The sequence below is a fragment of the Brachypodium distachyon genome, chromosome 4 (genome assembly GCF_000005505.3).
Source record: "Brachypodium distachyon strain Bd21 chromosome 4, Brachypodium_distachyon_v3.0, whole genome shotgun sequence".
Taxonomy (NCBI): Eukaryota; Viridiplantae; Streptophyta; class Magnoliopsida; order Poales; family Poaceae; genus Brachypodium; species Brachypodium distachyon.
In genome coordinates this window covers 6,370,807-6,385,980 of record NC_016134.3, presented here as the reverse complement: position 1 = coordinate 6,385,980, position 15,174 = coordinate 6,370,807, and the positions used below count along the sequence as shown (strand labels likewise).

General features: G+C 44.0%; 2 long non-coding RNA genes across 2 annotated transcripts; both read right to left on the bottom strand.

The window, feature by feature from the left end:
• Positions 1–1,044: 1,044 nt before the first annotated feature.
• LOC104584401 lies at positions 1,045–1,642 on the bottom strand. The gene is made up of 3 exons (XR_002960554.1): positions 1,559–1,642; positions 1,373–1,481; positions 1,045–1,278 (listed from the first exon to the last, which is right to left on the bottom strand). It is a non-coding gene; the product is annotated as an uncharacterized LOC104584401 (long non-coding RNA).
• Positions 1,643–2,508: 866 nt separating this feature from the next.
• On the bottom strand, positions 2,509–3,540 carry LOC104584400. Its single transcript, XR_732107.3, has 3 exons — positions 3,355–3,540; positions 3,201–3,269; positions 2,509–2,685 (listed from the first exon to the last, which is right to left on the bottom strand). It is a non-coding gene; the product is annotated as an uncharacterized LOC104584400 (long non-coding RNA).
• Positions 3,541–15,174: the final 11,634 nt, after the last annotated feature.

Sequence of the window (15,174 nt, the reverse complement as noted above, 5' to 3'; positions counted from 1 at the left end):
CATCCATGTACTGGGGTTGTCTGCTTTATTTTAGTGCAGACATGAGCCTAGCTCACCGCATTCAATCAACCACTACTGTTCCTACCTTAATTCCCCGCCTCCGCGGCTTCTGTCAGACGTCCATCCATTTTTCTTGACAAGAGTTTAACCGTAAGGTCTACCTCCCAAATGTCGAATATAGACACAATCTCAGTTGATCTGGCAAGCCAAACCCACTGGAATCATGAATATCTGCCAAGCCATCTCAGTTGCCCTGAATTAACTGGGATATAAGAAGAATTTGTTTTCCGCTACACCATCTCCTTTTTGAAAAGAAAAAAAAACATGTCCCTTAAAAACAAACAAAACGCAACAATATTTAGTCCCAGACCTACAAGATCATGCCGATCGACATCTCAGATCACAACATATCATTCACAAACATCATTGCAATGAAATAGTCCAAAGGAATATCATTATGTATAACATTTCAACAAGAAATTCAAAAGTTCAATGAGCGCCATATTTTTTTTTCTTGAACACGCCGCTCGTAAAGGAAAATTAGAGTTAGATCATTCTTCCCTTCTCAGTACGGAGGAGACAGATACGCCAAGTGCTGCGGGCACTCGACAAAGTGAGATATACACTCGGCTTGTGCATAAACCGAGTGCCGCACTCAGCTTAGATCACTCGGGGTATATTTATTCGGCAGATATCTATAAGCCGTGTACCATTTTTCAGGCACTCAACTTATAGGTATACACCGAGTGTTCATTCTGGCGCTCGTAGAAAGCTGCGCTCAACAAAAAAAAAGTAACGAACGTTGTCGTTTAAGGGCCATCATCTATAAGCCAAGTGTCCTGGCACTCGGTGTAAAGGGGAGTGCCACGTCGATATGTATGCCGAGACTCTGCATATACTCTGGACCCGATGCTGCGATAGGCCAGGCTAAACAAAAGAAAATGTATACACCGAGTGCCGGCTCAAAATAGCACTCGGCTTAGGGTCTGTAGGCCAGCCCAAACAAAGCAGGTTGCCGCCGCGTGTCATGTAAGCCGAGTACCATAATAAATTGCACTCGGCATATAATTTTTTTTTCTGGACATCCCAACAATTAAACAAACACATAGTCCATTGTTCATTCATTACATCACAAGGTCCATACATGACATCCAACATAGTCATGACACTCAACTCGCACACAAAGTCCATCTCATACGTAGCATGGATACACAATGTCGAAGATACAAAACGATGAACATAAAGACGACACATCGGTGTGGTGCAAGCTCACCGTCACTATACAATGGATACAATATTAATTCACTGTGTTTGCATAGATTCAACATGTCCAAGATATAAATTTAAATTCAAGCAATTAAAGGAAACTTACCGTACATCACTGACAGGAAGTGCCAGGAGTATCACTGTCACGCGAGGTGACCGGGCTATGTGTAGCAGGAGTAGTAGCCCCAAAAACATGGTTCTGACACAGCTGATCCCTGCATGTTTGGGCAACAGATAGTAAGTACAAATATGTATGGCTTGAGCGACCACCTTCAGGTTGAAGACAACTAACCGGAGTCTCAGGACCATGTAGAGCTGCCAGAGCTGCCTCGGGTATTGTCACGTTTGGCGCACAATTAGTCAGCAGAGTCTGCAAGTTTGGTTTGGAGTGCTTAGGTTGCAATTAGCAAGGTACAAAGGTAAGCAACCAAAAGGAGGATGTCTATTACCTGTACCTAGTTTCTCAAAGCCACTCCATTGGCCTCTCTTTCCGCCATTTTCCTACTCAGTTCGTCCATTCGATTTTGTATCCCATGACTTTCTTCCTTCAATTGAGCCACCTCGGCCTACATAATGTCATATGAACGTCAGCGAATGCATAAGTGTAAGACCAAAAGAACTCATGATGAATGGAGAAGAACTAACCTCCAACTGGGTGAGAAGAGCTGTGACAGGCTGTGTGTGAGGACTAATACTAGGACTTCCGCTCGTACCGGCAGCTCGAATCTGTGAGATAGAGGTGGACGGCTCGACAGTACAATTCAGAATCACATGGTGGTCATGTTTCTTGCCCCCTCCCACAATGACAATAGCATCAGGATCAATGGGGTCAGTAAGGGGGTTAAAATCAAGCCCATTTCTTTCAATTGCAACTTTGATGTCCTCTTCCAGATTAGATTGTACGTGGGGGTTGCAATAAGTGCTATCTGGCTTGGTCTGGCTACGGGTCCACGACTCAAGCAAGGTGAACTCCCTGCCTTCCTTTTCTTCCTGCAACAGAAAGCAACAAACATGCCTTATCATACTAGGCCTTTGCGCTTTCCTCCGGTTCTTCTTCTAAAGGTGGCAACTGTACCTCATGGTATTCCTCTACCATGTCTGCAATTCCAGTCCCATAGTTGTCAATATCGTCAGTTCGCTGTCGCAGCACCTCCTCTCTGGCACGCCCATCCTCACCATGGAGATACCAAATAGTATAGTCCGGAACAAAACCATTTTTCCCAAGGTGTATGGACATCGCCACCCGATCACGTCTGAAGTTGTTCTTGCACTTAGAGCAAGGGCATCATGGGAGGGCAGGTGCATCCATATTAGCGAATGCAAAATCCATAAACTCATCTGCTTTTCTGATCTATTCGATGTCAATGTCACGCGCATGTCTACGACCGGTGTACATCCACCCACGATCAGTCATTTTCTCTGCTAAATCAGGAGACATATAAAATTTCTCAACTTAGAATGCATCTCACATGTTTATTTAATCAAGCATCCATGCATGTTTATTTAATCAAGCATCCACGTTCCAAAAATCTCTCTAGTAGGTAAAGATAGGTCCTAATCCCACCCGAGGATGTGTAGACTCGGTTGTTTCCATGCTCTACTCCGATCCAAGACAAAATTTCGACAGCACCTCACCGTTGTTCTCCCAATAATTGTCTCGACAACAAGCCAAGAGAATTTGTATCCGGAGAACAACAGGGAGACACTGCCGAAATCCTATCCCGGATTGAAGTAGAACATGAAAAAGAACCCAATCTTGCATATTTATAAGCATAACCCTTTCGAACGGGAGACGCCTAGGTTACGCGACTTGCATGTTTATGAATATAAAGCAGATGAACATGTTCTCAGATATTAAACCATGCAAAAACAATAATATCATCGGCGCGATGGCCGGAACAGAGCACTGCCAATCCAAGATCGAGGTGATATACCTTCCGCGCGACCGAGCTGGCTCGGAATCGGGGCCCACAGCTGGACGGGGTGGACAGCAACGACGTACTCTGCATGGACAGATGTGACCAAGCAATCAAACAACAGATTGACATTACCCAACATTTAAGCATAGTTGCCACAAAAAAAAGTTACGTCACGGGAATTCCGTCGAACACCTCCTAGGCAGTGACAAGGACGAACATAAGAGTGCCAGAGGAGGGAGATGCGTGGCAGCAGAGGGCAGAGGGAGGGAGGGAGGTGGCGGCAGAGGGCACAGGGGAGGGACGGAGGTGGCGGCGCGCGTCCGGAGGAGATGGAGGGAGGGGGAGGCGCGGGGCGGCGGAGAGGGAGGGGAGGGGGCGGCTCGCGGCGGCGGGTGAAGAAGAGGGAAGGAGAGGGCGGCGCGGGTGAAGGTGAGGGGGGAGGGGGGGGGGGGGAGGCCGGCGGCGGGGTTGGGGCGGCGGCGACGGCGGGGTCGGGTCGCGTGGGGAAGAAGGGTGCGGACGGGGCTAGAGGGTTGAGGCACTGAGCCTGTGAGGGTATTAGGTTTTTTTTTTGGCCAATTAGATAGCCGAGTGTCCTGTATACGCCGAGGGCACGAAAAATACGCACTCGGCATACAGGTATAAACCGAGTGCAACCAAGCTAGGCACTCGGCCTATACTTTTTTTTAAATCCGTTAATCATTTCGCCTGGTTTTTCAATTTCCATTTTGTGTATTCACTCATAATTTTTATTCCAAACTTGTATACCCAAAATATGTCTCCAAAACAAAATTAATTTTTTTCTGACAAGTTGTAGGTATTATTTCATTATTTACTATTAAACAACCTAAAAATTATAAATAAATTATTTTGACATATAAAAATATTATTTTAATTCATGTTAGTCACTGTTACGGCTAATTAAAGGTATATACAAATTATCAAACCATACAAACGGAAATGAGTTCGGTGCTTCGAGTTGGGAGGTTTAGGTTCTAAACTTAGAAACTTCGTGCGAGATTGTTCAGTTTGTAAAGCATTCACTATTTCAAAGTTTCTATTGTCGTAATTTTTTTAATACAAACTTGTCAGAAATGTGGATCTATAGGGTTTTATCCATAGGAATGGCTAGTTTTTACACTGGCTCGCTAAACCTATCACAACCCTCCTCCTTTATCCGGGCTTGGGACCGGCTGTGCCTATAATGACATATGCCTCTACAGACATAGGCGGAGTTATATCCAAAATGTGGATGCTCGCAAAAAAATATTATTTTTAGACAAGTTTTAGGTATAATTACATTTTTTTGCTATTATAAAAAATATGTAAGCCAAGTGCGCCTACATGTGTCGCTCGGTGTAAACAGGTGGCACCCAGCGTATGGGTCGGCACCGTTTGTGGCTGGGTGGGACACGTGGCGACCTGTACGCCGATTGCCTCATCTGGTACTCGGCTTACCTTGGTCTATACGCCGTGTGCCAGACATATAGCACTTAGAAAATCTGATGGTGATTCAATGAGACAGGTGTGTGGTGTTTTTCTGTTCTCGTGTGGTGTACGAGGAGGAAGACGACAGGACGTGTGCTGGCTGGGGCAGCAAATGGGTCGGGCGTAAATATTCGGTTTTACGGATTAGATATGCGGTATACATTCTGTCCGGACCAAATCGGTAGCTAAAAAAACATGGATTCAGTTCACCGAAAACGTGTTTTCTCGGGTCGGAATTTACGGGATCCGCTAGAGATGCTCCAACGTAAAAAAATTTAGAACATAGGACAGGGTTAGATACTTAGATTAATGTTAGGAATTTACGTTTTTATACTGGTTAGGCTGAGCATTTTGGGCCACGGAGGCAGCACTGACGGGCTAGCTACTACTCCATGCACTAAAACCACGACAAGTATTTAGGAACCGAGAGAGTATTTGATTTGTGGATTTTCTGGAACCGCCTAGGATTGGGATTGGTGTACAAAAAAGGTCGTTTTTGTAGTGCTGCCCGCGTACTTCATGCCCACAGGTTTTACAGCAACCAGCAGCTAGCACGCCCACCCGGGCGCTGATAGTGATGTACGGTGCTATACCACCCTGCTAGAGTACAGTCTGCTCCTGAACCTTGAAATACAATCTGCTCCTGAACCGTGAACTAGTTCAGCCGGTCAGGTCAAATATTCCGATCTTCCTCCTCGTGAATTCTAATATGCTTGTATGACATTGTGATGGACGAATAAATGATGGACCTGACTACGTGCCAGCCGTCCGGTAGCTTACCTAACTACCGTACCCTTTTCCCGCCACTTCCTTCCCAATGGTTCTGCAAGATGAGCGCCCACAGAATCCATTCTGAGCAAAGCCCCCTCGATGATGCATGCTCGCGTCAGCCAAGATTCCTTTCTAATCCGAAAATTCAAAATGTTTTAGCGCTCAAACGGCGCAATGGATTTACAATCCGTTTTCACCGTTGAGTTTGTGACGACGAGGGTTTCAAAACTAGATCCCACTTGGGCATGTTTTGACAATAATTTTTCGAGCTCACAAGTTACCAACCACTAATACGTGAGTTACCAAGCATATGCACAAGTAGTTACCGGCTTAAAAAACTAGATCATCACTCGAACACCTACTTAACTTGGACAACTCAATTATTACAATGGTATAATGGTCGTGAACAGTAACATGGACAACCTGTTAACTACAACAGTGCCAGGTGAGTAACTACATCAATACCACATTAGTAATTATAACACGAAACCTAGTTAACTATATCATTGGTACGATGCAAGTGGTAACCACCACACAAAAACCTGGGTAACTCTGTTAGTGATATGGTGGTAATTGAAACCTAGATAGATTGATAGCTATATCGGTGACACGATGGTAACTTTAACCCGAACGAATGGATAACCAGGTGAGTGTCACGATGGTAACTATAACCTAAATGACTTGATAATTAGTGTCATGATGATAACTGAAACCTAAATGACTAGGTAACTACATGAGTATCATGATGCTAACTGTAACTTACATGACTTGATACCTACATGAGTGTCATGATGGTAACTGTAATCTAAACGACTGGATAACTAAATCAAGGTCGTTACGGTAACTATGACCTAAACTGTTAGATAACTACATGAGTGTCATGGTGGTAAATATAACCTAAATGAATGAATAATTCACTTGGTTATTGTTCCGGACCACTTTCTTCATGTTCAGAAGTTATTGGCCTATAAATGATTGAGTTACCTAACAATTCACACTCATTCATTGGCTTAAAACTATGACCCACTTGGGGAAGCTTCAGCGACTTCATTTGAGATAAGAAGCTACCAAACGATAATATATGAGTTACCAAACCAGATTAGTCACAAGTAAATACAATATGTTTGGGTGAAAATTCTTTGAACTCAGAAGTTACCAACGAGTAAATATACCGGTCACCAAGCTTTTTAATGTGTACCTATTGGGTTCAAAACACTAGATCTCACTTGGTAACTACATCCGTGCCATAGCGATAATTGTAATAAGTGAAATGGTGGTAACTTAAGCCAGACATGCTACAATGGTAAGTACTCTCTTAATGGCTAGATACTGCACCATTGCTTTAGTGGTAATACCTACTAAATAATAAGCTAACACAACAAATAAAGTTGTTCAACAAACTCCACCAAGGAATCTAATATAGCAATCAAATTTAGCAACACAAAATAGCTCAAGTAATTTTCAACCTAATCCATATACATTCATAAGAGTAGATGTAGCGTAGATCAATTTTCACCAGACGCCGTACCTCATTGAGCACATCAATACCACATTAGTAGTTGTAATGTGAAAATTAGGTAGTTATATCAATACGATGATGCAAGTGGTAACTTTAATTTAGAAAAGTTTCTTCAAGTCCGGAAGTTACCGGCTCATAAATAATTAAGTTAACTGACCTTTCACACATTTATCGGCTTGATAACTATGACCCACTTGGGGATACTCCGATGGATATTTTTTAGATAAGAAGTTATCAACCGATGATATGTGAGTTACCAGTCTTGATTATTCACAAATGGATACCAATATATTTGCATTACTTCCTTTGAACCCATAAGTTACCAACAAGTAAATATACAAGTTACCAAGCTATTAGTGTGTAGTTATTGGGTTCAGAATACTATACCTCACTTGGTAACTACATCAGTGCCATGGTGATAAATGTAGCATAGACATAATGGTAACTACATAAATGAGATGGTGGTTATTACAATTTGAAAGGTTGGGTAACATAACTCAGTTCTATGGCAATAAGTGGGTAATTCTACCGTGAACAACCAGGTATAGTAGCTCTAAAGTAGACAAGTTGATAAATGCATCAATTGCATTGATGGTAATAGTAACCTGAACGGGTAACTATGTCACCTCATGATGATAACTATAACCTAGACAAGTTGGTATCCTGATGAAATCTCTAGCCCAGTCACCCTCACAATTATCAGTACCATACTGCAGAAAAAAGAATCGAACATATTTCTTTGCAAAACATGCTAACCCACAAAGTAATCCTAATCCAATGATTGAGAAAACACACATAAAAAAACATCTAATTACAAACCTGAAGCAATGAAAGTCCAAGAGAAAGAGGGAATGAGGTCATACAATTTGAGGCTTGATGAAGATGGTCTCGCTAATCACACCGATAGACCCGGACTTGTCAAGCACACACGTGATAAATGACCAAGTGTCGGCTTCGTGGTGTAGTGGAAGAGCCGCAGAAACTTGTCGTACATCACCGTGTCCTCGTATGGTGCTCGTGGTCACCTTCAGAATACTAATAGCTTACACATTGCCTGCACAGTATGTTTCCATGTGCTTCTTGGCATTTCATCAAACAGGTAAGGTGCAACTCTGTTGGAGAGCTGAGCAAGTATACGCTAATGCTTGTACGAGCCGTTGCACATCCAGATGCCTCGCTCCGTCAAGAACTTGCACTCTGAGTCAGCGTAACATCAGCGCCTGCTCGTCCTCGGCGTCGTAGGTCCAACACCGGCGGTACACATCGAATGCACGCCGCCTTTGGCACCCATGGAACATACACCACTTCCGCCATGTTGCTGCTGGGTGTGCTCGGCTTGGGCGGCGCGTCGAGGAGGCGGACCGACTCGGCTTGCTGCTGCTTCTGCTTGTTCACCGCCAACCTCTTCGTCTTTCCTTGTTGGGCGTCGACACAACGATCCCCCTCTCGTCCTCTTGCTGGGATTTGGCATGCGCGCTGACAGCCTCGTCGTCGGGCAGGTGGTCTCTTGGAGGAGGTGGAGGTCAGGGGAAACCCAGCAGCACGCCCGGCCCTGGCGATGGCGAGGGGTTGGGACTTGACGACCATGTCTTCGAGGTAGAGGAAGGCCAGAACGAGGAAGAAGAAGACGAGCAGTCCCGCCAGCGTCCGCCGTGCATCCGACCTATGCGTGGGCGTCACTTCCTCCTCTTGCTTCGCGGCCGCTAGCGTCGCCGTCGCTGCTGCGTCACCGGCGCCGTTGGATCTAAGGAGGAGACAAGGGGAACGGGAATGGAAGAGCCATTTGATGGTGAGGAGAGAGCCTGGGAGGAGGAAAGAGAAGGAAGGAGGAGGTAAGATGGGAGGCTCGAAAAATTTGGGGACTGTGAGATCCCCATCGAACGGCAAGCGACGCGTATGCGCGTAAGACAAGTTGCCGGACGGCATGCATTTAGATTTTCCGATAAATGATTGTGCTAAAAATTAAGCAAGCCATGGCCTAAGTTTCAACTCAAAATTTTGTCATAGTTAGTTTTTCCGGAGCAGAAGTTTGTGAGAGTTGTAGCAGTATATTGACATATGTAGATTCAGAACGGTTATCATATACTCGTCTGTCGGTCTGTCCTTCCCCTGGTTCCAAGTAAGTTTGGGCACTTATTACAAAGGCATACTGTAGTTGTCAATGCGAACACTCATTGGCCCTCATGCAATTTACCAATGACGAAAAAGTGGAAGCAACCAAAGAGGGAGGGAGCAGTCAACCATTACTAGTGCATGCCACGAAGGATTCCACTGGCCAGGCTATCAGATACTGACATACTGTACGCCATTGCCGGCCAATTGTGTTCCAGTTTTGCAAGCTTCCGTTGGAGCACAGCAGATTGAGGGACAGCGGCTGGTCACCACGAGCCACGTCAAGCCCAATCAAAGTATCAAACCGTTTTTTTATTTCTCATCCGACCGCCACGATGGGCGATGCAATGCACAAGAGGTCCACGCAAGCACGAATCGAAGAGGGCTGTGGCAGGAGTCACCAGTAGTAAATCTTTATAGGCTTCTTATCTGACATAGACTTCTTAAAGGTCCTTCTGATGCATTAAGTGGATCTTAGGTACGACTCAATACCTGTACATGGTGCTCTTTTGATGTCTGTTTGATACTGTTGGTAGCTATTTGCATATTTTATTGTGAACCGTCTTTTTCTTTCTGGTTTTGTCTAGACCATGAATCATAGCATGTAATACTTCGAGCACTAATTTCTGTTTGGTGAGATACCTCCGGCGACAACCTTCAAACATTTCGTTTTCTCAGGTAGGGCAGTCCAAAAAATTTCAAGCAGGTATCTAACAGAGAATATTTCTCTCAACAACTTAGTCCCTTAAAACCACCTATTTTCCTTTATTTTTGAAGAAGAAGATCTGGAACTAATGTGTATTCATTGGGAAGATTGTAACAAGTTTATGTGCCAGAAAAGTAAGCAATGTACTTCCTCCGTTCCATAATTCTTGTCTATCTATTTATAAAAAATGTCTACATACATATAAAATTTCGACAAGAATTATCTTATGTAACGGAGGTAGTACTGATTTAACAGGTTCTTGACCTTTCCGGGAACCCTGCAGGGACTGTCCATGTTGTTATTTCTGTTACATGTGCAACGTAATTTATTTCGTTGCATGCATTCCTATCACAGCAGCTCATGCCAACTTGACAGTATTATAGCTCGTACATGTTTCTTGATGCTTAAACATGCGTGGAGTCATGGAGATGATAAGTAGGAAGTTTAATTTGATTTGCAGATTACTGATGACAATATCAAGCGATTAAATCTGCATATGGCTATTTTTCCACTGTCTGGTACCCACTTGCCACATTTTAAGTAAGTCAGACAAATGAATCTGGACCATGTACCTGCGCTGAACGAACTGCTCGAGAACTAGTTTTTGAGACCATGCATAGCAGCATCTCTAAATGCTATGTATAGTTTCCCAAAACCTGTGAAGGGATGTCCTAGAGTTCTGTTAATGATGTCATCGTCTTACATTTGGTATATTTTCCCTGAAGGAAATTGATTGCATTTAATTTGCCCCCCTTGGATGAAAACAAGATTTTTCGGAGAGGTTATGCCCTGCCCGGGAGAGGTATTTAGATTGTGAGCCGGCCAATTTCATAGTTCTTCGTAGTTCGGTATGCCAGCATACAAGAAACTGCAGCCATATTCAATGCAGAGTAAATTGCAGAAAGACATGGTTTTTTAACCGAAAACCAACTGATACCCACGACACCAAGACTAATGAATAACAGAAAAATCGTAAGTGGACCGTTTGACCAAGTTAATCGCCGTGACTCATGTCATAGCCTTTTTTTTTGGCTCGCGGCGGGATGCCTGGGGGGGAGAGTGGCGGGCAGTTGCGGTCGCCGGGGCACGTCCTGGCTGCTGCGGCGGGGCCGGGAGCTTCGTGAACAAGGAGCGCGAACAGAGCAGACAGCAGAGCGCTCTCCCATTCCCATACCTTCCCAATCCCGCGGTTCTCCTCCCACTCCAGCGCCGCATCCGCCGCCGAATCAGAGGTCCGCGCGCTGCCCTTCTTGATTCGTCTGTTTCCCTCTCTGTTCCTTTGCCAGGCCGCGAAGATGCAACCGGATCCGGCTCATCCAGGCACGGCGGGGCGCTCCAAGGATCTCTCCTCGTGCGCGCCGGCACGGGGAGACGGATTGTGGCGGCGTGCCGGCGTCGTTGCGGATCCGCCGTTGGAGGAGGCCGGCGACGGTGAGGGAGGCGGCCGACAGAGGGGCTTCGCGGCGGGGGCAACTCAGGCTCCAGTTGGTCTAGGCAAGGGCGGCTCCGGCTCAGGGGAGGCGACGCGATGCTTCTGCGTGTGGCGCTGGTGCAGAGGAGGGCCAGGGACATGGCCGGCGGCTTCGCCGGAAGTGGAGAAGAAGGAGGGAGGGAGAGCTCGGGGGAGAAGAGGGTGGGAGGGAGAGCTCGGGGGAGAAGAAGGAGTGAGGGAGAGCTCGGCAACACTGTATGGGGAGCTCGGCCAGGGGAGGCGGCCGGAGCTTGTGCGGTTGATGAAATTAGACTTCTTTGTATGACATGTGGGCCACGGACGATTAACCTTGTCAAACCGGTCACTTTCGGGTTTTTTTTACTCATTACCGTATGATTAGTGGGTATCAGTTAAAAAACTTTAGGTTTGTGGTTTTTTGTTACAAGAGCCGTTACATATGTGTCTTTGTGCAATTTACTCTTCAATGTATCGGCTTCCTGTAGTGGTAAGGGACTTGTTGTTTAGACCGAATTTTACTGAAATTTATTTCTCTTAATAAAAAAGCACATGTATAATTGTGTGTAAAAAAAGCATTGTGCTTTAACTTTTCCACTTGCTTGAATAACATACTTTTTGCATTGGATATGAATCTTAGAGCATACCACTCTATCTTTATCTGATCTATCAGCTTCTCGACGTCCTCACTGCAGTCTTTTCCTTGGCGAGCAGTTTGAATTTTTATTTTTATATTACGAAAAGGAGGGTCCCCAGTCTCTGAATTAATTGAGCACCGAAAAGGAGAGACCAGCATACAACACATACACCAACAAGAGTAAGCACCATTAAAGATTTATTATGCTCCCAAGTGAGTTTCCAAATATGTTCGAAATACTAGTAGGAGGTGGGAGATTAAAAACAACAAAGATGGGTATTGAAGGAGAAGATGCTCAATTGTCTTATCCTCGGTGCAAAAGGCACATGTTTTGCTACCCTCACATTGTCTCTTGATAAAATTATCTTTAGCGAGGATAACCACTGTACAAATGTGCAACACACGAAAATCTTGATCTTTGAAGAGATCTTTTGTTCTCAAATATGTTTATATATGCTGGAATCTGCAGCCACTATCCATGAAAGTTGTATACAACGAGTTCGCCGTGAAATGCGTGGCTCATTGCAACTTACATTGGAACACATCTCCCTGGCGGTTCAAGTTCAATTTAGCAACTTGACCTATCAGGACCGTTCAGTGCTCGAAGAAATTCAATGGTTAGTGGACCAACCCCCATGACATCCAACAAATGTAATATGACGATTACGTGCTACTCTGTATATGGAGGAGAGTGTGGTATTGCACCGAAAGAGGCGCATCACCCAGCCATGAGTGTTGGAATATTAGAAAATCTCGTGATTCACAAATTCATGATTAATTTCAGAATATTAAACATGACTAAAGCAATGACTGATGTAACTTAAACGCGCTAGATGCATTACACAACATGACGAACGGAAACACGTACTTAGCAAACATGTGTAAACACTAGATAAAACCATGATGCACGCACTTTTTGTTCATAGAGGAAGTAGCCGTCGCTGCAACAATGCTGGTAAAGACCAGTGAAGCAGTCGGCGATGAAGATGGCAGTACTGAATGAACGAGATCGTTTAACCTATAGGAAGGAGTTTTTACAAATTTTACTTTTCTTTCACAATATTAGGCAATCCAAGTAATAAAGCTGTGTCTCATGCAACTATAAGTGAAAGCATCCTATATGATGAAATACAACTTCAAGCACGAAAGTTATCAGAAATTCAAACACAATCAAAAGCTAGGGTAGAGATGACCGAAGCACGTGGAGACGGAGATGTATACTACTCTCTTGGGAGAGATGTATCCAAGAACCCGCAACACCATGAAGGCTCACTTTGTCATCTCCTTGAGCTTCTCAAATGAAGTAAAAGCTCATTATTTTTGTTACCTTGAGTCGGCTTCCAAACCTTCGCAAACTTGCATAAGCATATTTGCACTAAAGTTTGAAGCATAGAACAGACTATGTTGTGAAAATAGCGATCACCGTAAGCAAGTTTCCAATATTTATCTCTGAGTTGTGTGTTTTTTTTCTTTCAAAAAGGAGGTTGCCTGTAGTGCTGCGCTAAGCACATGCTATTCCGAACTGCTCTATCTTCAGAGTTAGTGCAGATATGGTTTTCCTGTTCTTCTTTTTTCTTTCTTTCTTTCTTTTTTTAATCATATTCTTGATGCACTTTTCAGAGAAATATTCTTTATGCACTTTGCAAGGACATGTGCTACTTCTTACAAACATCGCAGCACTACCAGCTTAAATCTCATTTAATAGCAGCATTAGGTGTTAGCCTCCTATCAGGCCCACGGCCTTTTCCTTGCACCTTAGTGGCTACTGTAATTCCCAAGCATTTCCTGTATTTAAGATTTTAAGTTGAGTGACATGTAACACCTGCGGATGTCAGTCTCAGGTTGGCTTAGCTGCCTGCACCAGGCGTGCGCGTGCTGCACCGCGTAATCAGAAGGGAATGTATCCTTGTCATAATTGAAAACCGTATCAGGGCGTCTTATATGTCGGCGTGAATAGAAAGTCAGACGGAGGGAGTACAAAACGTTGTAAGTGCCGATTTTGTTCGTGTTTTAGCGGTGGTTGGGATGCGCTTAAAGGCGCCTAGCTGCACTGCTAGTGCGTCATCTGTTCATCCTCTGTCTCAGACGGCCTTGTTGTACGTAGTACATGTCCAACTCTGCATTTCCCTTTCAGGCCCGGCGTGTCGCTGTTGCAGATACTCTCATCTCTCTGTTTTGATTATCCCTCCCTCCATGGCTTTCTTCTTCTTGCAGCTGGTGCCTTGACTTGTTAGTGATTGCTTGCACCTCCTTTTCCATGACCACGACCTCGCACTGTCCCCTTGCTGCACTCCTTTCCATGAGACTGACATTCTACTTGAACACTACCGGATGCATGCTGCATCAAGGTACTTGTATGCCACGTTGCAAGATCAGTAAGTCGGCCTGCCTAGGCGTAATTTTATCTTGCGCTTGTCTGTGCCTTTGTTGCTCTTGGTGTTCTCATGTTCTCATGTTCTTGTTCTCCCTTCTCAACAGCGCATGATCAGGCCAAAATAATAGGTCTTGCTTGATTGATTGTTTTAATCTATTCCTTCCCGTAGAAAAAAAGATGATTCCTTCCCGTAGAGACGAAGGTGTTGGTGTTGGCAAGTCGGCGCAAAACACTGCAGGGGACTAGTCTACCAGCATTCACGAGAGCCGAGATAATTTTTTGGAGCCATACTTCTATGACTTTGGCAACCATTCCTACACTGGATTTGTAAGGCAGGAAAAGACACTGGATTGGCGTTGAGATAACTTTGATCAATGATTACATCAATAATATGTTGATTATATGTTACAAACTTTATATCGTTGGAAAGGTTTTTAAAATACGCATCCAATGATATGATTTTTGTAGCACATAACTCTTAAATCATTAGTTTAATCGTTGATTAAAGTAGAATCTTGAAAAATGAGTGCGTGCCATTCTTTGTGAAAATGAGGCAGTATGCTTGATTTGAAATGCATCCATATAACATATTCATATTCTTTAGATGTGGGTCTGGTGGCCGATTCCACCATCAAAAAGACTTTTTGGAAAGAAAAAAAGATTGATGTTATAAGTACAGATGATTTATGTGCCTGTTGATTTTATTGTACTTTCCTTCCTCCCACCCATATTATTTGTCGTTGATTTAGTACAACAAGACATATGATTGGGTTACGGAGTAGATAATTTATCCTACTTTTTTAGTATTATTAAGTTGCAATCAAATCCACATGTTTTGGTCTGCTTTACTTTCCATGTCATGATTTTCTGAGTTAAATTAGTACTGAAATTACATAATTTCTCAACAGAAATTATATTTTTATCAGCCAAACAAA